A 26,401-nucleotide genomic window follows, 5' to 3' on the forward strand; every position below is an offset into this window, starting at 1 on the left:
GACAGTCTCAGAGACCTCTGGGACAACATTAAACGCACCAACATTCGAATTATAGGGGTCCCAGAAGAAGAAGAGAAAAACAAAGTGACTGAGAAATAATTTGAAGAGGTTATAGTTGAAAATTTCCCTAACATGGGAAAGGAAATAGTTAATCACATCCAGGAAGCACAGAGTCCCATACAGGATAAATCCAAGGAGAAACACACAAAGACACAATTAATCAAACTATCAAAAATTAAATACAAAAAAAAAATTAAAAGCAGCGAAGGAAAAACAACAAATAACACACAAGGGAATCCCCATAAGGTTAACAGCTGATCTTTCAGCAGAAACTCTGAAAGCCAGAAGGGAGTGGCAGGACATATGTAAAGTGATGAAGAGGAAAAACCTTCAACCAAGATTACTCTACCCAGCAAGGATCTCATTCAGATTTAACGGAGAAACTAAAACCTTTACAGATAAGCAAAAGCTAAGAGAATTCAGCACCACGAAACCAGCTTTACAACAAATGATAGAGGAACTTCTCTAGGCAAGAAACACAAGGGAAGGAAAAGACCTACAATAACGGACCCAAAACAATTAAGAAAATGGTAATAGGAACATACATATCGATAATTACCTTAAATGTAACTGGATAAAATGCCCAAACCAAAAGACGTAGACTGGCTGAATGCATACAAAAACAAGACTGGTATATATGCTGTCTACAAGACACTCACCTCAGACCTAGGGACACATACAGACTGAAAGTGAGGGGATGGAAAAAGACATCCCATGCAAATGGAAACCAGAAGAAAGCTGGAGTAGCAATTCTCATATCAGGCAAAGTAGACTTTAAAACAAAGACTATTAAAAGAGTCAAAGAATGACACTACATAATGGTCAGGGGATCAATCCAAGAAGATATAACAGTTGTAAATATTTATGGACCCAGCATAGGAGCATCTCAATACATAAGGCAAATACAGCCATAAAAGTGGAAACCAATAGTAACACAATCATACTAGAGGACTTTAACACCCCATTTTCACCAATGGACAGATAATCCAAAATGAAAATAAATAAGGAAACACAAGCTTTAAATGGTACATTAAACAAGATGGACTTAATTAATATTTATAGGACATTCCATACAAAAACAACAGAATACACATTCTTCTCAAGTGCTCATAGAACATTCTACAGGATAGATCATATCGTGGGTCGGAAATCAGACCTTGGTAAATTTAAGAAAAGTGAAATCGTATCAAGTATCTTTTCTGACCACAACACTATGAGACTAGATATCAATTACAGGAAAAAATGTGTAAAAAATACAAACACATTGGAGGCTAAAGAATACTACTTAATAACCAAGAGATCACTGAAGAAATCAAAGAGGAAATCAAAAAATACCTAGAAACAAATGACAATGGAGACACGACGACCCAAAACCTATGGGATGCAGCAAAAGCAGTTCTAAGACGGAAGTTTAGAGCAATAAAATCCTACTTTAAGAAACAAGAAACATCTCAAATAAACAACCTAACCTTACACCTAAAGCAATTAGAGAAAGAAGAACGAAAACCCCGAAGTTAGCAGAAGGAAGGAAATCATAAAGATCAGATCAGAAATAAATGTAAAAGAAATGAAGAAAACAACAGCAAAGATCAATAAAACTGAAAGGTGGTTCTTTGAGAAGATGTACAAAGTTGATAAACCATTAACCAGACTCATCAAGAAAAAAAGGGAGAAGACTCAAATCAATAGAATTAGAAATGAAAAAGGAGAAGTAACAACAGACACTGCAGAAATACAAAGGATCATGAGAGATTACTACAAGCAACTCTATGCCAATAAAATGGACAACCTGGAAGAAATGGACAAATTCTTAGAAATGCACAACCTTCCAAGACTGAACCAGGAAGAAACAGAAAATATTAACAGACCGATCACAAGCACTGAAATTGAGACTGTGATTAAAAATCTTCCAACAAACAAAAGCCCAGGGCCAGATGGCTTCACAGGTGAATTCTATCAAACATTTAGAGAAGTGTTAACACCTATCCTTCTCAAACTCTTGCAAAATATAGCCGAGGTAGGAACACTCCCAAACTCATTCTACAAGGCTACCATCACCCTGATACCAAAACCAGACAAAGATGTCACAAAGAAAGAAAACTACAGGCCAATATCACTGATGAACATAGATGCAAAAATCCTCAACAAATTACTAGCAAACAGAATCCAACAGCACATTAAAAGGATCATACACCATGATCAAGTGGGGTTTATCCCAGCAATGCAAGGATTCTTCAATATATGCAAATCAATCAATGTGGTACACCATGTTAACAAATTGAAGGAGGAAATCTATATGATCATCTTAATAAATGCAGAGAAAGCTTTTGACAAAATTCAACACCCATTTATGATAAAAACCCTCCATAAACTAGGCATAGAGGGAACTTTCCTTAACATAATAAAGGCCATGTATGACAAATCTACAGCCAACATTGTCCTCAGTGGTGAAAAGCTGAAACCATTTTCATAAAATCAGGAACAGTACACTCTCACCACTCTTATTCAACATAGTTTTGGAAGTTTTAGCCAGAGCAATCAGAAAAGAAAAGAAATAAAAGGAATCCATATCAGAAAAGAAGAAGTAAAGCTGTCACTGTGTGTAGATGACATGATACTATACGTAGAGAATCCTAAAGATGCTACCAGAAAACTACTAGAGCTAATTAATGAATATGGTAAAGTAGCAGGACAAAAAATTAGTGCACAGAAATCTCTTGCATTCCTATACACTAATGATGAAAAATTTGAAAGTGAATTTAAGAAAACACTCTCATGTACCATTGCAACAAAAAGAAGAAAATACCTAGGAATAAACCTATGTAATGAGACAAAAGACCTGTATGCAAAAAATTATAATAAACTGATAAAAGAAATTAAAAATGATACAAATAGATGGAGAGATATACCATGTTCTTGGATTAGAAGAATCAACATTAGGAAAATGACTCTACTACCCACAGCAATCTACAGATTCAATCCAATCCCTATCAAACTACCACTGGCATTTTTCACAGAACTAGAACAAAATATTTCACAATTTGTATGGAAACACAAAAGACCCTGTGTAGCCAAAGCAGTCTTGAGAAAGAAAAGCGGAGCTGGAGGAATCAGGCTCCCTGACTTCAGACTATACTACAAAGCTACAGTAATCAAGACAGTATGGTACTGGCACAAAAACAGAAAGATAAATCAATGGAACAGGATAGAAAGCCCAGAGATAAACCCACGCATATATGGTCACCTTATTTTTGTTAAAGGAGGCAAGAATATACAATGGAGAAAAGACAGCCTCTTCAATAAGTGGTGCTGGGAAAACTGGACAGCTACATGTAAAAGAATGAAATTAGAACACTCCCTAACACCATACACAAAAATAAACTCAAAATGGATTAAAGATCTTAATGTAAGGCCAGACAGCATAAAACTCTTAGAGGAAAACATAGACAGAACTCTCTATGACATAAATCACAGCAGGATCCTTTTTAACCCACCTCCTAGAGAAATGGAAATAAAAACAAAAATAAACAAATGGGACCTAATGAAACTTAAGAGCTTTGCAGAGCAAAGGAAACCATCAACAAGATGAAAATACAACCCTCAGAATGGGAGAAAATATTTGCAAATGAAGCAACTGACAAAGGATTAATCTCCAAAATTTACAAGCAGCTCATGCTGCTCAATATCAAAAAAACAAACAAGCCAATCCAAAAATGGTCAGAAGACCTAAATAGACATTTCTCCAAAGAATATATGCAGATTGCCAACAAACACATGAAAGAATGCTCAACATCATTAATCATTAGAGAAAAGGCAGTCAAAACTACAATGAGGTATCACCTCACACTGGTCAGAATGGCCATCATCAGAAAATCTACAAACAATAAATGCTGGAGAGGGTGTGAAGAAAAGGGAACCCTCTTGCACTGTTTGTGGGAATGTAAATTGATACAGCCACTATGGAGAACAGTATGGAGGTTCCTTAAAAAAGTAAAAATAGAACTACCATATGACCACACAGTCCCACTACTGGGCATATATCCTGAGAAAAGCATAAATCAGAAAGTGTCATTTGGGCTTCCCTGGTGGCGCAGTGGTTGAGAGTCCACCAGCCGATGCCGCGGACATGTGTTCATGCCCTGGTCCGGGAAGATCCTATATGCCGCAGAGCGGCTGGGCCCGTGAGCCATGGCCGCTGAACCTGCACGTCCAGAGCCTGTGCTCCGCAACGGGAGAGGCCACAACAGTGAGAGGCCCGCATACCGCAAAAGAAAAAGTGTCATGTACCAAAATGTTCATTGCAGCTCTATTTTACAATAGCCAGGACATGGAAGCAACCTAAGTGTCCATCATCAGATGAATGGATAAAGAAGATGAACCACATATATACAATGGAATATTACTCAGCCATAAAAAGAAACAAAATTGAGTTATTTGTAGTGAGGTGGATGGACCTAGAGTCTGTCATACAGAGTGAAATAAGTCAGAAAGAGAAAAAACAAATACTGTATGCTAACACATATATATGGAATCTAAAAAAAAAAAAAAGGCCACGAAGAACCTAGGGGCAAGATAGGAATAAAGACACAGACCTACTAGAGAATGGACTTGAGGATATGGGGAGGGGGAAGGGTAAGCTGTGACAAAGTGAGAGGGTGGCATGGACATATATACAGAACCAAAAGTAAAATAGATAGCTAGTGGGAGACAGCTGCATAGCACAGGGAGATCAGCTTGGTGGCTGCTGCCCACCTAGAGGGGTGGGATAGGGAGGGTGGGAAGCAGGGAGATGCAGGAGAGAAGAGATATGGGAACATATGTATATGTATAACTGATTCACTTTGTTATAAAGCAGAAACTAACACACCATTGTAAAGCAATTATAATCCAATAAAGATGTTTAAAAAGTAAATAAAAGAAAATAAAGAAAATGAAAGAGTCAATGGCTAGAAAACATTAGTCTGCCATTTAAAAAATTGAATTATTATATATCAGGTTTGAATTTTTTTCAAGTGTTACATAGTGGGTGTTCAATAAATGCCAGCGAAATAAATGAGCACTGTTGTTTTAATTTGTCTGAAATGCACTCTTTTAACCATTTATTCATTCAATAAATGTCTTAGGTATTTATTATCAGCAGAGATGTGTGGGCTTTAAGACGAAAATACATAGTCCTTGCCCCTTAAGGCACTTACAGATACATGCGCAATAAAATAAATAATATAATGGCAAGATGTTCAAAGAAGGAGGATCTTAGTCTAGCCAGGAACTGTCAAGGAGGAACTCACTAAAAAGGCAGCTTTTGGTTTGAAATAGGAAAGGATTTTCGAAGATGTAAGATTATAAAAGAAGAACCCTCCAGGCAGAGGCAGAAGCAAGTGCAAAGACAAAAAAAGCAAGAAAAGATGGTGGGTTCATATGTGGCTGGAATATACTGCAAGAGTGTAGGGCAGGGAGCTCACCGAAATTGATTTGGAACACTCCAATATCTTTTTGGTTTTTTAAAATAATCCTCTATTTAAAATTTTTTTTACAAATTTTATTTATTTATCTATCTATCTATCTATCTATCTTTGGCTGCGTTGGGTCCTCGTTGCTGTGTGCAGGTTTCTGTAGTTGCGGTGAGTGGGGATTGCTCCTCGTTGTGACGTGCAGGCCTCTCATTGCGGCAGCCTCTCTTGCTGTGGAGCACGGGCTCTAGGCACATGGGCCTTAGTAGTTGCGGCTTGCAGGCTCAGTAGTTGTGGTGCACGGGCTTATTTGCTCTGCGGCATGTGGGATATTCCGAGACAAGGGCTCGAACCCATGTCCCCTGCATTGACAGGCAGACTCCCAACAACTGTGCCACCAGGGAAGCCCCCGATATCTTGATAGCAGTAAAAGAATGGAAATACATAATTCACGAAGAGGAAATAGAAAAACCAATAATCTCATGAAAATATTCAATTTGCCCAATAATCAGAGACAATTTAGATCAAGATACCAGTTTCACAAATCAGAGTAGCAAAGATTTTTAAAAATAATATTGTTGGTGAGGATTCAATAAGATGAGCACTCATATATGCTGCTAAGAATGTAGATTGATAAAACCTTCCTGAAAACAATGGGATGATGTATATCGTTTTTTTTTTATTAAGTTTCCATTTCTTAAGCATTTCTTGAAATCTGTCCAGAATATCATTGAGAAAGGTGGATGAATATTTGTGCACAAAAATGTCAATCGCGGTATTATTTATAATTGAAAATACTATAACCAGGAAGTCTGATAACATGGGATGCACAGTAAAAGTGATATATTTATACATCATAATATTATGTAGCAACATACAAAAAATAGATTACAGATGATGTTTACCAGTGGTACTAGCTTATGACAAGAAAAAAAATAAGGTTCAAAATACAGAATGGTCTCAACTATGTAAAAAAACATGCATACAACTTCTGTTTCAGGCCAAGATGGAAGAACTAGGATCACATTTATCTTCCCATCTGAAAAAAATTGCAGATAAAATATATTTTAAAAAATGTTTCAAAAGATACTAGACATCAGGTAATGAATAACAGTGATCCCTGGGAGATGCACCTTAAATTATACCAGTTAATGTCTTAAGAGAGTTTCTGGTTTGCTGTGCAGGAAGGGGAACCTCAGTAAGCCTGGTGGATGGCCTGAGTTGAGGAGACAGAGTTGAGGAGCTAGGGCTAGAAGTATGCAGACGCCAAGGTGTTAAGAATCATAGGCCAGAGTACTGGAAGAAAGAGAGCTGTGCAAAAAGAAAGAACTCTGGAGAGCTTCAGAGGTTCTCATTCAAGTATTCAGCTAGATGTTGGTCAGTATATATTATACTTGTTGGGAAACTGCTCAAAGCCAGGGAAAGACCACCTGAAAGGAATGGAGAAAACAATGCCTGGTGCTCAAACAGGGCTGAAAATAATGCTTGGTTTTACAAAGCAGACTGGAGAACCTCGTGATTTGTGGGGCATTGGGTAGAGTGCACAGAAGAGTATTACCTCAGTAGTAGGGAGGAGTGAACTCTAAACTCAACACTGCTGTGGCCCTACTTATCAAATATTAAAAGAAGACCTGGAAGGATAAAACTCTCCAAGAAACTTAACTGCATCTCAGGACCAAGATTCAGAATATTTATAGCAATACAAAAATATTCAGCATTCAACAAGGTAAAGGTTATAATGTCCAGAATCCAGTAAAAAATTATCACAGGAAAATACTACTCGTGATGAAGAGATAAATCATTAAATCAAGAAACAACCCAGAACTGAGATAGATGTTAGAATTCTCAGGCAAGAACATTAAAAAGTGATTCTAACATATGTTCAAATGTTAAGTAAAGATGCAGAAGATATTTAAAAAGACTCAAATTGAACTTCTAGCGATGAAAGGTACATTTTGCAAGAGGTTAATATGCTGGACTGAATTAAGGCAAATTGGACATGGCAGATGAAAAGATAAGTGAACTTGAAGATATAGCAAAAAAAGTTTCCAAAATGAAGTGCAGAAAAAAAAAAAAATAAGAAGAGAGCACCAGTGAATCAGGGGACAATTTCAAGCAGCCTAATATACATATGATTGGAGTCCTTGGAGAGAGGAGAGACAGGTAAGAACAGAAAAAATATTTGAAGAAATGATGGTTTAAATCTTTTAAGTATCATGAAACTATAAAGTCAGAGATTCAAGAAACTCAATAAATCACAGGCACGAGGAACATGAAGAAAACCACTCTAACACAAATTATTATCAAATTGCTCAAAACCAGTGATAAAGAAAAATATCTTAAAAGAAGCCAGAAAAAAAGAGACACATTATGCACATAAGAACAAAGCTAATAATGCAACTGATTTCTCTTTGGAAGCAATGCAAGTGGGGGAAAAAAATAAAGAACAGTGGAGCAGCATCTTTAAAATATAAAATTCTGTATGCCATTAAAGTATATTTCAAAAATGCAGATGAAATAGACTTTTCAAACATACAAAAACTGAAGAATTAGTCTCATGAAAAGAAATGTTAAAAAAACCCTCATGCAGAAAGAAAATAGTACCAAGTAGAAAGATGTATTTACTCAAAAAACAGAATAGCATTGGAAATAGTAACTACTATTTCCAGTAGTAAGTATAAATAATAAATATAAGTATAAATATAAAATAATAAGTATAAAAAATAGTAAGTATAAAAAATATAAGTATTTTTAAAATAGTTAAAATTTAAGTAATTTAAAAATAAGTATTTTTAAATTACTTAAATTTTAAGTAATTTAAAAATAAGTATAAAAATAATAAGTATAAATAATAAATGAATAAGTATATTTGATTTTTGACTTGTTACTTTAATTTCTTTAAAAGATAGTTAAGTGCTTCAGTAAAAATAGTAACAGTGTAGTCTGGAGTTGATATACCACGTAAAGTTAAAATGTGTAACTACAGAGGCACAAAGGTCAGGATGGGAGAAATGGAAATAGCCTGTGGTAATGGTCTTATACATGAAATAGGGTAGCAACACTAGAAAGTACACTGTGATATATTAAAAATATATACTAAAGCAACCACTAAAATAATAAAGCAAAGAGTTATAGCTACTAAGAGAACCAAAATGAAAAAATGGAATAAAAATATTCAGTTTAATCCAAAAAAAGGTAGAAGAAGAGGAAAGGATGATTAAGCAACAAATGTTAAATATAAAAAGAAAATAGGAAGATGATATATTTATACTTAACCACATCAATAAGATGTAAATGGTCTTAATACTCCAATTATCATACTGACAAGAAAGCAAGACTCAACAATATGCTGCATACAAGAAACACACTTTAAATAAAAAGGCACAAGTAGGTTAAAAGCAAAAGGATGAAAAAGATACACCAAGCTAATACTAATCAAAATAAAGCTAGTAGAGTGCCTATACTAATATGAGATAAAGTGGATTTCAAAGGAAAGAAACAGCCAATATCTCTTATAAAATAGAGATGCAAATATCCTTAACTCAGTTTTAGAAAACTGATATCAACAGTGTATAGAAGTATCAAGACCAATTGGGATTTATCCCAGGAAGGCAAGGTTGGTTTAACATGCATAAACCATTCTCTATAATTTATCATATAAAAAAACATAAAAAACTAATAACATGATTATTTTACTAGACACAGAGAAAAACATTTGATAAAATTCAGCATTACTTTCTGATAAAAATTCAACAAATTATGAATAGAAAGGAACTTAATAAATAACACTTATGAAAACCTTTAGGTAGCATCATACTAAATGGTGAAAGAGTGCTGATCTGATGGTGATCTGAGTGTTTTCCCACTAAGATCAGAAGCAAGACTAGAATGTCCACTCTCACCACTTCTACTCAACATTGATTTGGAGATGCTAGCCAAGGCAATGAGGCAAGAAAACAAATAAAATCGAGACATCCAGATGGGTAAGACAGATGTAAAACTCTTTATTTGCAGATGATATGATCGTCTATGTAGAAATTCTGATGGAATCTACACACACACAAAAGGTACAAGGAGTACTAATTGAGTGTACCAAAGTTCCAGGATGCAAAATCAGTATACAAAATAATTCTATTTCTATAGAATGCAACAAACCATTGGAAACAAAAATTTTTCAAAATACAATTTATGATAGTGTCAAAAATATGAAATACTCAGGGATAAACCCAACAGAAGATGCAAAAGATCTGTACACTGCAAGCTACAAAACATTGCTGAAACAAATTTATGAAGACCTAAATAAATGGATAGAGTTCATGGCTCAGTAGACTCAATATTGTTAAGATGTCAGTTTTCCTTAAATTGATTTATAGATTGAATGCATTCCCAGTCAAAACTGTGAGGATTTTTGGGGGGTAGAAATTGACAAATTGTTTCTAAAATTCGTATGGGAATGCAAAGAACTTGGAGCAGCCAACACAGTTTTGTAAAAGAAGAAAAAAATTGTAGGACTAACAGTACTACATTTCAAGACTTATTATAAAGCCACAGTAATCAAGACAGTGTGATATTGATGTCAAGGTTGACAAAGACATTAGTGAAACAGAATAGACTGTTTAGAAATAAAGCCACGCATATAGAGACAGTTGATTTGGGGCATAGGCAGATTCCATGGCCAGTTAATCAGCTATTCAATACATGGTCCTTGAAAAACTTGATATCCATATGCAAAAGATGAGTTTCAGCTTATACTTCACACAATAAACAAAAATTAACATAAATGGATAATATATCTAAACATGCAAACTTCAGCTGTAAAATTTGTGGGAGACAGTTGGGAAAACCTTTGTGACATTTGGATAGGCAAAAATTCTTTTAGATGCAATATTAAAAGCACAATCCATAAAGTAACAAAAGGATAAATTGGATTTCATCAATATTAACAGCTTTGGTGCTCTAAAGGCACAATTAAGAGAATGAAGATACAGACTGGGAGACAATATTTGTCCATCACATATCTCAAAAAGGAGTTTTATCATGTATATAAAGAGCACTTAAAGTTCAATAAAAAGAAATGAACAATCCAACTAAAAAATAGACAAAAGATTTGAACAGACATGTCACCAAAAAAGATATACAAGAAAATACACATATAAGACATGATCAATGTTAAAATTCATCAGGGAATTGCATATTAAAACCATAATGTGATAGCACTGAATACCTGTTACAATTGTTAAAATTAAAAAGACTTAACCATCACAGGGGCTGGCAAAGATCTGGGAGAACTGGAACTCACACACTTTACTGGTGAACAACTGAAAATGGTATAATCATTTTGGAAAACAGTCTGGCAGTTTCTTAAAAACTGTACATACACTTAAAATACAACTATTCCTTTTCTAGGTATTTACTCAATAGAACTGATGGTATACATCTTTATAAAGACTTGTACAAATGTTCATAGCAGCCTTATTTGTAATAGCCCCAAACTGGAAACAATCCTAATGTCTATCAACTAATAAATAGATAACAAACTGTAATATTTCCATACAATGGGATATTACTCAGCAATAAAAAATGAACTATTGATACCTGCTACAGATGAATAAATTTCAAAATGATTATACTGAGTGAAAGAAGCCACACAAAAAAAGTGCACGATGTATGATATCAATTATATAAAATGCTAGAAAATGTAAGATAAACTATAGTGACAGAAAGCAGATGAGTGGCTATCTGGAGATAAGAGTTGGGGTTAAAGAGGGATAAGAGAGAGAGATTCAAAAAACATGAGGAAACTTTGCAGGGCTATAGATTTGTTCATTATCTTGATTGTGGTGATGTTTCAAAGGGTATACAGATGTCAAATCTTATCAATTTGTGCACTTCAAAAGTGTATAATTTATTGTATGCCAATATATCTCAATATATCAGTTAAAAACAGAAAAATGTTCTCTTTGCACAACAATTTGCACAATAGAATCTTTAAAGAAGAATACCAATAACTGTAGCTATTTCTGAGTGGTGGGACTATACATTAACTTTAAAGTGTTTTCTGTAATTATTAGGCATTGCTAATGTAATTATGAAAACTGAAGCTAAATAAAAATAGTTGCAGTAATGTCTAGTCTGCAAAATATTTCATTGGATTCTCTGGCTACAGATATGTGCATTGAAACTAACAACACCATTATTGATCATTAGATTGTTCATTTATTCATTCGTTCAAAAAGGAATTGAAGGGTTTCCCTGGTGGCTCAGTGGTTGAGAGTCCACCTGCCGAAGCAGGGGACACCGGCTCGTGCCCCAGTCCGGGAAGATCCCACATGCCGCGGAGCGGCTGGGCCCGTAAGCCATGGCCGCTGAGCCTGCGCGTCCGGAGCCTGTGCTCCGCAACGGGAGAGGCCCCAACAGTGAGAGGCCCGCGTACCGCAAAAAAAAAAAAAAAAAAAAAGAATTGAAGAGGAGTTTTGACTGATGAGGAGGATTTAGTCCATTAGTATTAGGGATGGGGAATGGAGGGAACAAAGCAGAGTGTGTTTTTCTAGGTAGAGAGAAAAGCGCTAGAAAATGCATAGAAGCAAGAAACAGACTAGTTTTGGTGGGGTGAACAATTAGTTGGATATTAATATAGGTAAAGTCTGAGATGGTTGATCATGGGAAAGAAGGATATAAACCAAGGCAGGATCTTTTTTGTATATCTTGTCTTCTCTCTCACCCTCCTCTCCTCTCCCCTACCCTCCCCTTTCTCACTTTAGTTTTTTCGTTTTGCCCTTAAGGGAAATTCTTTGTGTTTGTATTCAACTTGAATAATTACGTTTTCTGCTATATCCTGCCTGCTGTTCACTGCCTCCGACAAAGTTTCACATTTATAACCATCTATTTAATATACATATCCAATTCTTTGTATTCTTAGATTTATGGCCTTGTTCAGTTTTCTCTAGGGTTATAGACAAAAATGCCCTCTGGAATATTCTGAAGAACAGAAATCAGGTATTTTAGAATTCATTTTCCTTTTCTATCTTACATTTACTCTGCATCATAGGGAGGTAACCTATTTTTTTATCACTCTATTTTTTTAAATTTTATTGAAGTATAGTTGATATACAATGTTATGTTAATTTCTTCTGTATAGCAAAGTGACTCAGTTATACACGTATATACATTCTTTTTTATATTCTTTACCATTATGGTTTATTCCAGGATATTGAACATAGTTCCCTGTGCTATACAGTAAGACCTTGTTGTTTATCCATTCTGTATGTAATAGTTTGCATCTACTAACTCCAAACTCCTAATCCTTTCCTCCCCCACCCCCCTCCCCACTGACAAACACGAATCTGTTCTCTATGTCTGTGAGTCTGTTTCATAGATATGCTATCATTTCATAGATAAGCTCATTTGTATCATAGTTTAGAGTCCACATTTAAGTGATATCATATGGTATTTTTCTTTCTCTTTCTGACTTACTTTGCTTAGTATGATAATCTCTAGGTCCATCTATGTTGCTGCAAATGTCATTAATTCGTTCTTTTTTAAGGCTGAGTAATATTCCATAGTATATGTGTACCATATCTTCTTTATCCATTCATCTGTCGATGGACATTTAGGTTGTTTCCATGTCTTGGCTATTGTAAATAGTGCTGTTATGAACATAGGGGTACATGTATCTTTTCTTTTTTTAATACATCTTTATTGGAGTATAAATGCTTTGCATTGTTGTGTTAGTTTCTGCTGTACAACAAAGTGAATCAGCTATATGCATACATATAGCCCATATACCCTCCTTCTTTTTTTTTTTTGATCTTTATTGGAGTATAATTGCTTCACAATACTGTGTTAGTTTCTGTTGTATAACAAAGTGAATCAGCCATATGCATACGTATATCCCCATATCCCCTCCCTCTTGAGCCTCCCTCCCACCCTCCCTATCCCATGTCTCTAGGTCACTGCAAAGCACTGAGTTATCTCTCTGTGCTATGCTGCTGCTTCCCACTAGCTCTTTTACATTTGGTAGTGTATATATGTCGATACTCCTCTCACCCTCCTTCTTGAGCCTCTCTTCCAAGGTAACCTATTAAGCAAAAGTCACCTTCTTCTTTTGAATTGAAGGATAGGTTTTTCTTTTCTTTCTTCCTTTCTTTTTTTTTTCTTTTCAATTTCAGCCTTACAGAGACACTTATATTCTCTCTCAGTATTAGTTTGCAATCAATACCCCTGAGTGAGGACTATGCTGGAACTTGGTATAGGTCTCTACTCAAATATTTCATAGCAGGATCTTCAGGGTCAGATTAAAGAAAAAGAAAGGAAGAAAGGAGGAAGGAAGGAAAGAAGGAAGAAAGGGAAGAAGGGAGGGAGGGAGGGAGGGAGGAAGGGAGGAAGGAAGAAAGAGAGAAAGAAAGAAAGAAAGAAAGAAATCCGGGTAGTTACTATTTTGCCAGTTTAAAGATCTGGCAACCTAGAGAAGGAATGTAGTGGAACAGTGCCATAGCAGTAGCCACAGGTATTGCTATTTTATTTCAGTGTCACTGAGATGATGCTCCACACCATGGCTAACTCTCCAGTGTGTCTGATCAAAAGCAGACCCTGGGGGCTTCTCACATGTGGGTGTGCTAGGAGGAAGGTGACCATACTTGTGCTTATCCCAAAGATTGCCATGCTGCTTTCACCTTAAGCTCTTGCTTCTCTGGGATGGGATCTTTCTCCAAGAGTTTACTAGGGTCTCTGTCCATTTTCTTCTGGTGCAGCTATGAGATTTTTTTTTTTTTTTTTTTTTTTTTTTGGTATGCGGGCCTCTCACTGTTGTGGCCTCTCCCTTTGCGGAGCACAGGCTCCGGACGCGCAGGCTCAGCGGCCATGGCTCACGGGCCCAGCTGCTCCGCGGCATGTGGGATCTTCCCGGACCGGGGCATGAACCCGCGTCCCCTGCATCGGCAGGTGGACTCGCAACCACTGCGCCACTAGGGAAGCCCAGCTATGAGATTTTTAAAAAGTATTTTACTTTGGGAGATTCTCATTCCTGTTTCTCAGAACTGCTACAATTTTTGCAATCTACATATTTCTACAAGATTTTTTTAAAAGGGTAAAACAATTTTAGACTCTGTGACAGCAATGTTTTTAATTTCCATAGACGCTTTAAATGTTTTATGCGGAAGGGAAAGTAGAGGGTACTCATTCCAATACCCTCGCCTGATAAACAGAGACTGTGTTCAAAATAGGTGATTTCCTGTAATTTACACAGGTAGTGGGTAGACGAGGTAAGATAAAAATTCCAGTTTTCTTGATATGAATATCCAAGTCTATTTTCACCCTATCATGCTGTAGAGTGATGGTTTTTTCCTCAATATTTAAAAGCAGAAATGTTTAAAAGACTAGAAAAAAATAAATAAAATGTGCAGTGGACCATTTCACTAGAGCCTGAGGGCTCTAAAAAGGAAAGAGGCAACATCAAGTCTCTGTTTCCTTGTGGCTAAAATAATTTGTCTCTGAAAATGGCCTGCCCTAATCATAGTAATCATCATCCACATAATAGGGTCAAATGAATCGCCCCAAAATGCTTTTCAGAATTAATGTCAAGGTCCCCCAGTTATATGATGCTCTTATGGAATTAAAGAATTCACTGGCAGAGTTATGATAATAAGGGGTAACAGGGAAAGTGGGAAATGATCAGGCAATAGCAATGGAAGAAAGCAGTGTTTCTGAAACAAGATCAAGATTCAGTGAGGCAGAGAAACAGGAAAGGCAGTTCCAGACATGAGCAACCCACTAATCCTGAGCACATGTATAGCCCACCGCCATCTCTGGTAGCCATGGGTATTACAGTTCCAAATTACCTCACCTACAAACTGCCATGTATTTCTTAAGATATTAGGAGTATAAAGTGTTGTAATGAAATGACTTCATATTTATATTTATAGAGATGTTATTTCCAAGCCACTCAAAGAAAATAGCTTTTTGAGAAATTCAATTAATTATCTTATTTTTTCTGCTGTTTGGAAAACCTGAATGTTGCCTTCCTGAATTTTGTTTGTGCTGACAATTAATGCCAACCCAAGTAGTATCCTGTTAGTATTTTCTTCTGATCAGAGTTGCTAGTGAAGGCTGAAATGAGTTCATCAAACAGTTAGTCGCTGGATCAATATGAGACTGTTTTTTGAAGCAGAAGTATGAGTGTATTTTGGAAGCCAGTTGTTGAATGGCTTTTGATTTTCATGGAATTTTGTACATATTCTATTTTTGTACTTTTTGCTTCAGAAGGGCAAACAGCTTAAAAAGGAGTCCTAAAATAATTTTTGGTGTCTTAAAAGGAGTTTCTAAAATAAAAATATTTTCTCTCACTCAGGGTCAGCTTCTGTTCCTGAAAATTACCCTTTAAGGAGTCCTGTAGGGTGGGACTTCATGGCTAGAACTGGTTTATGGCTGTCCATGCCTTGGACAATCCAATTTACTCAGATCTCAGACAATTTATTTACTGAGAGGTTGGTACATTTGACACATCTCAAGATGGGTCTGAAAATATGCATAAAAACACAAATCTCAACTTTGCATCATGGACACTAAAAGGGAAAAATGGAGAAATTAATTACAGTGTAAAGATTGCTCTTTTTGTTATGGGCGTTCCAAGCCTTTCCAATTCACCTCTTCAAGTGTAGGGCTAAATATGAAGGCAAACCTGCTGTGTGGATGTGTCAAAATGTTTGCTGTGGAGTAGAATTTTAATCTCAGGAGCAAATCTGATATGGAACACTGTGGCCTCCACAAAGACCTCTCCAAAGTAAATCTCACAGAGTATCATTCCTCTAGGCTTTCAAGCATTTGAATCATTAGTATTAATAAAATGGAGAATTTATTGGGAATAATTGGGAACCTAAGACGTGTCAGAAGTTTTCATGTACATTATCTTATTTAACTTTCACAAAATCACTGTGAAGTTGGCATTTTTGCCTCCATTTTACAAATGAGGAACCAGAGTCTGAGACATGTTTAGCAACATGTCCAAGGTCGTACCAGAATGAAGATTCAGGTCAGAGTAACTGACTTTAAATCCAAAACTGTTTTCATTATACAATGCATACTGGCTTTTCAACTCTTTGAGCCCTAGTCTATGCTTATTTCCATCTATAATATGAGGATCCCTAGGCTATTATTGATACTAATGCTGTATCTTTTTTTTTTTTTTTTTTTGCGGTACGCGGGCCTCTCACTGCTGTGGCGTCTCCCGTTGCGGAGCACAGGCTCCGGACGCGCAGGCCCAGCGACCATGGCCCACGGGCCCAGCCGCTCCACGGCACGCAGGATCCTCCCGGACAGGGGCATGAACCCGCGTCCCCTGCATCGGCAGGTGGACCCCCAACCACTGCGTCACCAGGGAAGCCCAATGCTGTATCTTATTGATACTAACGCTGTATCAAATAAAGCTAAAGCACTTACACCTTCATCTACCTTTTTGCTTCTAAGCAAAAATATCTAACCTGTGCTGCAAACTAATATGTCCCTATGAAAACCAATACATACCCACATCCACAAATTAGTTATCAAGGACTTACTTAAGATCAATTGTAAGAAAGGATATGGGGAAAGGAAAGACAATGTTTTACATTTTTTAAAGTCTGATTTCTTACGAGATTTTTCTTTTCATAAGTGAAAGATTTCTGCCCCCTTTTCCAAATGGGTTCTTACATGGAACTTCAAAATATAATACAGCTAAGAGCTACCCTCTTGGCAGTGGTTGAAAATCTGGAGTTCTGCCTTCTCTTTTCATCTTAAACTTCTCTTCCTCATCACATTTCTGGGATTCCAGGACTTGAAAGAACATATATTAAAAACCCTCTAATCTATTGAAAATAACAATAGGTCAGCAGTCATGGATTAGGATTCAAGAGTTGACTCCTCTTTTTTGAGTGACCTTAAGCAAGTTTCTCAACTTGGTTGAGTCTCAATTTGCAGACTTTAAGAATGGGTATGATAGGGCTTTATCTCATGAAGCTGCTGAGAGATTTAAATGGGATAATAAACGTAAGGGCCCAGAACAATGGCTAGAACATAACAAACTTCAGTAAAGAATAGTACCCTTCATTGCTCATTGCCAGTCCCTCAGAAGTCCTTCTCTATAACCATCAATATTATATGCAGGACATGTGTGACTAAAACTTTCACTGCTCAACAAATGCACTACCCCAAGGTGTATCCAATCCTGTCTTTGGTTTACAATGCAGCTATCTGTATTGTCATTTGGATTTACCGTCTCCCCTAAGCATTTACTCAAAAGTGACTTCATTTTAGACTGCTCCATTTCCCTGTGAGCATTCTTTTAGTGAGCAATTATTAGTGGTGTTGGGATTGGGGGCAAGATGACAGTTTGAACCAGGGTGTTTACTGTGCTGCTCCAGGATCATTACTGACATGACAAAGAAATAGATAATTAAGGGAAAATGTTGCATCAGAGTTGGAAATTAGATAAAGATGTCATCCACATGCTTCAAGGCATTTTTAATAAATATAGTAGAGAAGGTTCAAGATTGAGGAAAGGATACAAAAGTCACCTCACCACTCCCATCCTCAACAAAACTACTCTTATCCACTAATGTGGGAGGGTAGCTGCTAAAATGAAGGAGGATATGGGACAAGTGGAAATTAAACATTAAAAAAATTATTCATGGTGAAATTTTAAAATCACACACTAAAGAAATAGAGAACTAGGAGTATATAAATTGATGTTAATTTACTCATTTTATATGTGGGAGGCATCAGTAATTACTTTTTAAAAGCCTGTTACAAGTTTTCTATTTTCTTTTAAAGAAAGTAATATATATATATATATATATATATATATATATAAAAAATGAATATATATAATGAATATCTCCTGTAATTCTCCAGAGATAGCTTCTTTGAACATGTAAGTGCTTTCAAATTATTTTATGCATACATTAGCATGCATGTGTTTGTAACACATATTATTACTAGTATTATTTTACAAAAACAGGATTGTCCTAAAGCAATCGTGCTGCTATTGCATTTTTCTTTAATGAAACATAGTGAATGCTTTCTGAGTTACAACATAAACATCTCTTGGCATCCTTTTTTATTTTCTAATTGAGGTAAAGTTCACATTACATAAAGTTAACCATTTTAAAGTTTAAAATTCATTGGAATTTAGTACATTCACAGTGTATAATTATCACTTCTATTTAGTTCTAAAACATTTTCATCACTCCAAAAGGAAACCCCATGCCCATTAAGCAGTTACGGTCCATTTTGTCCTACCTCCCAGCCCTTGGCCTCCACTAATCTGCTATCTCTATGGATTTACCTATTCAGGATATTTCAGATAACTGGTATCATACAGTAAGTGGCCTTTTGTGTTTGTTTGTTTTTTTTCACTTACCATAATGTTACCAAGGTTCATCTATATTGTAGCATATATCAATACTTCCTTTTCTATGGCCAAATAATATTCCATTGTATTGATAGGCCACTTTAGTGTATTCATTCATCAGATGATGGACATTTGGATTGTTTTTCCCTTTTGGCTCTTGTGAATAATGTGGCTATGAACACAGGTGTTTATGTATTTGTTTGAGTATCTGTCTTTAGTTCTTTTGGGTATGCACCTAGGAGTAGAATTGCTGGATTATAAAGTAATTCCATGTTTGACTTTTTAAGGAACCACTAAACTCTTTTCCATAGCAGCTGCACCCTTTTATATTCCCACCAGCCATGTATAAAAGTTCCAATAATTTCTCTTTATCCTCATCAATGCTTGTTATTTTCCACTTTAAAAAATTATTATTATAGCCATCTTAATCTGTGTGAAGTGGTATGTTTTTGTGATTTTAATTTGCATTTCTCTAATGGTTAATGATGTTGAGCATCTTTTTGTGTGCTTATTGGCCACTTATATATCTTCTTTGGAGAAAGGTCTATTCAAGTTTTTTTTTAATCTATTCTGTAATTGGGTTATCTTTATGTTGTTGATTTTGCCAAAGTTTTAAAATGTGTGCACAGTATCCAATGATGGAATACACCCTATCTTTATTCCAATGTAAAATCAAAAGGAGGAGTAGATACTGTGTTGAAAAAACAACAAATGTCCACCATATTAGGAAAATACATAAGGCAAGATTCTCTGAGGAGCCCTAGAAGACATTTCCCATAACCTTGCAGAATAATAACTCTATAACCCAAACTCATCAGTTTTACTTAATAGTTTTCATTCTCTGGATGTGAAGTCATTATAAATGGCAGCTGGGGAGAAGTAAGTGAAGTGGAAAAAATGAACTCCTGGAGTTGATAATTTCTATTGGTTTCCATTTTCTATCAGAGGGATAATTAAAAGCTCAAATATTCTTCCTATGTGATTAATGTATGCTCTTAGTCAAGTGTAATTAACTCTGTCACCAGATTTTTAATAAATTTCATAAGAAAGTTGACCAACCATCCTAGTTTGTGACAGTCTCAATTGTTGCATTGAAAATCTTGTGTCCTGGGGAACCCCTCAGTGAAATATGAGAGGTCTTGGTTTCAGGTGATGTGTGTGGAAAGTTGAGGGAAAAGTACAAAATTCATATGGTAACCCCCAAAATAGGGCCTGAAAGTACTACTGTTTTTAATGGCAATTAGATATGGTGTAGTTGGATAAATGGGTACCCTTTGTAGTCACCATTGTTTCCTCTCACCACTGATGTTGGCAATCATGATTTGTGGTTCACAATAAAGGACTATTGGACTATTCATTATTGCACCATTCTGGATGGTGAGACTTAAGTGTGAATGTAAGGGCATTGTGACTGTGAACATTAACAGTCTGTACTTTTTAGTTTAATTTTTTGTGTGTTTTTTTTTTTTTTTTGCTGTACGCGGGCCTCTCACTGTTGTGGCCTCTCCCACTGCGGAGCACAGGCTCCAGACACACAGGCTCAGCGGCCATGGCTCACGAGCCTAGCCGCTCCGCGGCATGTGGGATCTTTCTGGACCGGGGCATGACCCCGTGTCCCCTGCATCGGCAGGCGGACTCTCAAACCACTGCACCACCAGGGAAACCCTGTTAGTTTAATTTTAAGCATTGTGAACAGATTTTCTGAGAGTTCGGATAACAAAATGAGAATGATCACAATACCATTGTCAGCATGACCCAGATACCACTGAGGAAGAAAGTCAAATGACCATGTAATTTTTTTTGAAGTATAGCTGATTTACAATGTTGTGTTAATTTCTGCTGTATAGCAAAGTGATTCAGCTATACATATATACATTCTTTTTTTAATATTTTTTTTCCATTATGGTTTATCATAGGATATTGAATATAGTTCCCTGTTCTATACAGTAGGACCTTGTTGTTTATCCATTCTGTATATAAAAGCTTACATCTGCTAACCTCCAACCTCCCATCCATCCCTCCCCCAGTGGCAACCACAAGTCTGTTCTCTCTGTCTGTGAGTCTGTTTCTGTTTTGTAGATAGCTTCATTTGTGTCATATTTTAGATTCCACATATAAGTAATATCATATGGTATTTTTCTTTCTCTTTCTGACTTACTTCACTTAGTATAATAAACTCTAGTTGCATCCATGTTTTTGCAAATGGCATTATTTCATTCTATTTTATGGCTGAATGTTATTCCATTGTGTGTGTGTGTGTGTGTGTGTGTGTGTGTGTGTATACACACAGTCACTTGGCAGACAGTGCTAATGTATTTTGATAAATCCTATTTACTCTATAAACTTTTTATCAAAGAAAATGAAAAGATCTTACCTGTTAAATGCCCTGCACACCTTGTACACAGCATTGCTAAAAAGGGGGTGATTTTCTTACCAGTGTTATTCACAATAAGAGTTTTCTTTTGTCACTTTCAAGTTTCCTCAAAACATACAGAAGCAATTAATAAAATTTTGACTTTATAGAAATGAAAGGAGATAGCATCCTACAGCATGGTACGTCTTGATACATTTTTGTTGACTGTAAAAAAGTTTTTAAAATGTTGGCCTGCTATAAAATATTTTCAAGTGTGAGATAAGAAGAATCTCCTTCTCTAATTTGGAAATACCTTGAGGATAAAAATGGGGAAAAGGATTACTTTAAAAGAGAGATTTATATAATGTTTCTTCAAAGCTTTTTGGTGATCTTTGAAGAGATATTAAGGAGCCCTAGAAAAGGATGAACTGACAGCACTTGAATTGTGTTAGGCTGTAGCAAACACTTATAGGGAAAAAAAAAGAAGGAAGACTCATTTTTAGGGGAGAAATAAGACTGCTTCAGAATTCATAAAAATGTGCAGCCAAATTAAACAGGACTTCCTCAATTTATTTCCTAAAACTGTAATGTATTTGGAATCCAGCTTTGATTTCAAAAATTCAAACTACTTTTTTGCTTTAAAACCATTTTCCATGAAAGAGGTTTGACTTCGGATTTTTTCAAAATTATACACATTGTAGACATGGAAAATCTATTTGATAAATTTAAGGATGCGAACGACCTGATGGGCAGACAACTGGTCTGCTGTAACAAGCTAGTAGATATGATATGGATGGACCTTTCTAAAGAACCGGAAACTAATTCCTACAAGTCTAAAAACCTAGTGTTGCTAGTAAATAAATCTTAAGTATTCTATGTGCAAATGCTTTTGTGGAGAGGTTATTTAGCTTGACATCATCAAAACTAGAAACCAGTGTGATATGGTTCTCTTTTTGCAATGCATTATATTTGGGTATCTTCAGAATAGATATTAATATAGCATAATGTATGTATAGCATAACTGTTACATACAATAGTTTTAAAAGGTTTAAATAATTTCTCTATCAGAGGGCAGAAAGAAATTTTATAAAAATATTACACATTTCTCACACATACTATTTGTTTAGACCTACTAGTAAGTACTACTAAGTGCTACTTTGTCTTATTTTTTTTGTTTAAATACTAACACTTGTATAGAATAATTATTATTTCAAACATCCACTTGTCATATTTTATATTAAAATGATAACAGATATATGAATGATTATTGTATTTTATTATGATTGTTTGTTCGTTTGTTTTGATGTGGCTGTGTCCTGGTTTGGCTTTCTAAACAGCTGATAATTCTGCCCAGATAAATGCAGTACAACTAGCTCTAGTCCCACCTGGGCTCCCTTTTCTTCTTCCTGTAGGATGCATGAAAGCAGATGTTACTGAGGCTGTGTAAAAACATATCTAACATTCAGACCTCCAAGTGAAACTCTGAAGGGAAGCTAATCAGGTGTCACATAATGTGGGGATGGACTGATGGATAATTCAACCTCATCTTTATAGAGCAAATAAAATATATAAAAAAAGGACTCTCCTAGTTAATATGAAAAGTAACAGTGTGGAGAAAAAAACCATCTAAACGATGCAAGAAGGCAGGCATTAAAAAAAAAAAAAGAAGAAGAATCTAAGCTTAAGAAAACATGACCCAAGAAACAAATAAAAATTTCCTACAAGTGCTTTGCAGTGTAGAATTTAAAGTGAACATGAATCCAATGACTTAAGAGCTCAAAGATAAGTTGCTAAAACAACAGAGTGAGTGGAAAAGGAAGATTACTGAGGAAGAAAGAAAAAATTAAGGGTACAAGTTCTCTTTTAAGTGAAAGAAACAGAATAGGAATAGAAAAGACATAGCAGAAAAGTGAATTCATGACAGAGCAAAGCCTTGTGATGATAACCCTGAATGAGGAAAAAAAATCAAAGGGATGAATGGAGTTAGAATGACAGTAATAGATAAAAAGGTAAGAGATGGTGTTTTTAACCAAGAATAATTGTTCTTCTTTTTTTTTAGTTTTAAAAAAATTTATTCGGGCTTCCCTGGTGGCGCAGTGGTTGGGAGTCCGCCTGCCGATGCAGGGGACGCGGGTTCGCGCCCCGGTCCGGGAGGATCCCACATGCCGCGGAGCGGCTGGACCCGTGAGCCATGGCCGCTGAGCCTGCGCGTCCGGAGGAGCCTGTGCTCCGCAACGGGAGAGGCCCCCGTACCGCAAAAAAAAAAAAAAAAAAAAAAAAAAAAAAAAAAAAAAAATTTATTCATTTTATTTATTTATTTTTGGCTGCATTGGGTCTTCTTTGCTGTGCGCGGTCTTCCTCTAGTTGTGGCGAGCGGGGGCTATTCTTTGTTGCAGTGCGTGACGTCTCATTGAGGTGGCTTCTCTCGTTGCAGAGCACAGGCTCTAGGCATGCGGGCTTCAGTAGTTGTGGCTCATGGGCTCAGTAGTTGTGGCTCGCGAGCTCTAGAGCACAGGCTCAGTAGTTGCGGCACATGGGCTTAGTTGCTCCAAGGCATGTGGGATCTTCCCGGACCAGGGCTCCATGTCCCCTAAATTGGAAGGCAGATTCTTAACCACTGCACCACCAAGGAAGCCCAGAAACTAAAACAAATAGAATTGTTGTGAATGACAGAAAACCCTACAAGAGTGGCCTCAGAAGTCCTGGTAGAATGACAACCCATGTTATCAAGAATCAGGCTCTTTCTGTCTTTCTCCTCTACCATCTTTAGTGTGTGGCTACTATGCCTTCATGTACTGACTCCACATTCCAGGCAGGAACATGGATGAAGGACATGGGGCCAATTGTTTCTACTAGTGAGAGTTAGTGCTTTTATTTAAGAAGGAATAAGCTCTCCCAGGGACATCTGACTATATCTCATTGGTGAAACTGTACACCCAGCTTCAAGGGAGTCTGGGAAGGTATTCTAGTTTTCCATAGTTGAGAAATGCAAGACAGAGGTTAACTATGGCTTCTGGGAAACCAATCCAGAGCCATCTACCAAAACAGCAAGTCCACAGGCATTGTCTAAATTCGATAACTCAGTAAGCAACAGTGTCAGCATATTCTTTACAAGCTTGGTGGTAAATACTAGAATAAATGGCAAAAATATTTGAAGAGTTTGCTTCAGGCAGCAAGTTGTAAATATACGGAGAAGTATGGTGCTGTATAGCTATTTTCATATAAGTCCTTTAATTTTATCTGAATTTATACCCATGTACTTTTAAGTTTTAAAAATGCAGGTATCTTTGGGGAAGATATAGGGAAAAAAAGGAAAATAGAGAAAAATCATTAGGTGATTTCCCGTTCAACTCCCCATCCCTCCCCCCAAGAAAGTCAAAAGTACACATACAAAAAAAATTAAAAAGAAAATGTGTCTCTGTAAGTAAAATTCTTACTAAATACATTGTTAGGATATAATTATGCTCACTTAAAGTTCAAGAAAACTACTAGAAAAGTAGGAAAAAATGGCAAACTTTTAAACCATAGAGGGAAAAAAATGAAGCAAAGAAATTTTAATTAAATAAAAGGCAGGAAAGAAAATTAAAAGGAATCAAGGAGAAAGAATGCAAGTGGGAAGCACAAAATAAGACGGCAGAAGTCCAACCATATCACAACAGGTGCAACAGAGATTAAAATCCAGCTATGTGATATTTACAGGAGATGTTCTGAACACAAAATGATATCTGAAACCTGAAAATAAACACATGAAAACAAGTAGATCAAGGAAATTCTAATGATGATGACTACAGGCACAGTAATAGCATCAACAGCAACCACAGAAAACAAACAAAATAATCCTCCCCCACCAAAAAAAACCCCAAACCCTAGATGATGACCTGTTGGCCATTTGTATGTCTTCTTTGAGAAACATCTAGTCAGGTCATTTGTCCACTTTTTAACCAGTTTTTTTAATTTTAATTTTTTTTTTGCTCTTGAGTTATAGGAGTTCCTTATATATTCTGGATATTAGTCCCTTATCAGACAAATGATTTGCCAATATTTTCTCCCATTCTGTAAATTGCCTTTTCACGCTGTTGATTGTTTCCTTTGCTGTGCAGAAGCTTTTTCGTTTGATGCACTCCCATTTGTCAGTTTTTAAAAAATATTTATTTATTTATTTAGGCTGCGTCAGGTCTTAGTTGCAGCATGCATGCACAACCTAGTTCCCAGACCAGGGATTGAACCCTGGCCCTTTGAATCGGGAGCGCTGAGTCTTACCCACTGGACCACCAGGGGATTCCCACATTTGTCTATTTTTGCTTTTGTTGCTTGTGCCTTTGGCCTCATGACCAAAAAATCATTGTCAAGATCAATGTCAAGAAGTTATTTTCTTTGTTTTCTTCTAGTCTTTTAATGGCTTTAGGTCTCACATTTAAGTCTTTAATCCATTGTGAGTTGATTTTTTTCATTTCCCTGGAGTTCAGAATGATGCAACAGAGCCATTGAACCATGTTTCCACATTTGAAGGTGGCAAACTGAGGCGTCACTCTGGTCTCTCATGGCTTTTTCTGATTTTGACCCACAGCTCACTTGAGGTGGGTCTACCACTCCATCCTGAGCAGCTTTTGTTTTATGGCAAAGTTGAGGTGCTCAAGACCCGTGTGCAGGCACAGAGAGGGTGCCTGTCTCCATGAGCCTCTCCTGAGGGTGCTGGAAATGCTTGACAACACAGAGAAGTAGTTAAACATCAGAATAAATCAGGGACTGTGTTTCTGAACACAGTGGGAAGACATTTGTGTAAAGAATGGTGCCTGAACTACTCTGTTAGGGTAAGCCAGCCTTTTAGCAACCTTTTGAAGGTTGATCAAGACCTATTAATATTGGAATATTTTCTCTGTTTATTCTAAGGACACCCCTATCATAAACATAAAAGCTGTTTGCATTAAACAATCACACTGATTGGAACGGACAGGGCCCTTCTGGCCAGCCTGTCAGGCCCAGGGTGGGGCATAGTAGGGAGGAGCTGGGGTCTGCTTCCAATTCCTCTATCTGGAGATGAGACTTCTGGGCGTGGCAAGAGATCTTTACAGAGTAACATATTTTCCTGTGAGGGATTTTTGTCCTGACACTGGGTCTTGATTTCCCCATTTTTTATTTCTTCTTTCACTCCTATGC

This window comes from Tursiops truncatus, chromosome 2 (genome assembly GCF_011762595.2).
Source record: "Tursiops truncatus isolate mTurTru1 chromosome 2, mTurTru1.mat.Y, whole genome shotgun sequence".
Classification (NCBI taxonomy): domain Eukaryota; kingdom Metazoa; phylum Chordata; class Mammalia; order Artiodactyla; family Delphinidae; genus Tursiops; species Tursiops truncatus.